The sequence below is a fragment of the Morone saxatilis genome, unplaced genomic scaffold, assembly GCF_004916995.1.
Source record: "Morone saxatilis isolate NCDOM2014 unplaced genomic scaffold, NCSU_SB_2.0 Contig9, whole genome shotgun sequence".
NCBI classification, from domain to species: Eukaryota; Metazoa; Chordata; class Actinopteri; family Moronidae; genus Morone; species Morone saxatilis.
In genome coordinates, this window is record NW_023340268.1 from 4,423,766 (window position 1) to 4,425,035 (window position 1,270).

The window sequence follows — 1,270 nt, forward strand, 5'->3', positions numbered from 1 at the left end:
GTGTGTGTGTGTGAGTGAGAGAACTTCCTCAGGTTTGGCAGGTTTTGCACTGTGAATAGCAGAGACTCACCCGGTTGAGAATAGGAGGAAGAGGGAGGGGGGGTATGTGTCTTCAACAGCAATTTAAAAAATCAATTGCGTCACAAAACAGACAACTTGTGCAGAAAACACCTGTTATTAGCACATAAACCAGACGCAAAGACATTACTCACATAGTAGTGACGACATGGTTCAGTGACTACATTGGAAACAATTAGCAGACAGTTTGTCCAGGTGAGAGCTACAACAGGTGATCACGAAGTGTGACAACACAGGTTTACGCTCTGAAAATTGTTTTGCTTCAGCACCTTTGATTCATGTTTTCTGGCCCATGATGATGTGATTTTATGATAAATAAATCTAAATAAATTATGTTTGCTGTCAAAAATGAAGATCATGTTCGCAACTACAGTTGTAATTGGCAAGACATATTTCATCACAGAAGATAAAACTGTCTGTCTCAGTTGGACTTTTTTTAAAGTGACAGAACAGACAGAGTTTAGTATTAGTAAGCTGTCATGACCTTTTTATTAACTGAGAAATGCTTAAAGTGTTGAGTCAAGATCAACTTTAGATATGATGAAACAGAAATTAAATTCTTATGAGCTCATATAGGCGGTCCCACTCTGACGTCTTTTTTTGCTTCGAGGGAAACAAATTAATTGAAATCAGTGGATAAACAGCTTTGCGTTGTCAGCTTACATTGTTGGCAAATTCTGAGAGCGACGGGAAGAAACTTGCAATTCCAAACTAGGCTTAATGTTAATCTTTTGCCACTTTGGTGGTTCATCGGTCAAATGTCAACCAGAATTGGTCGGTGTGATTCATAAGCTATAACGCCTATTTTAATTTGTCGGCAATTACTTCAGACACCACCAGTGCTGCTCACGCTACATACTGAGGTTCACAGTGCCTGAGAGAAAGAGCCTCACTACAGTGAAATGTTTGAAACTCTTACTGGGAATTAGAGCACGAATGTAACTCTATGGGTGTCGGTCAGTTAGTCCAACACTGAAACATCAAAATCTTTGCTTCAGACATTCATGGCCCCCCTCAGGATGAACTGTAACAACTTTCATTCTTTTCATCCACTTTGGGGTCAAGTGACCAGGTCAGACTTCTTCAGAAGTAGTGTGAACACTCAAATCTTCAGTCCCAGGTCTGATTTTTTCAATGCGGCCGCAGTGTGAACAACCAAGGCGGATTTCGATGCGACTTTTACGTCAATCTA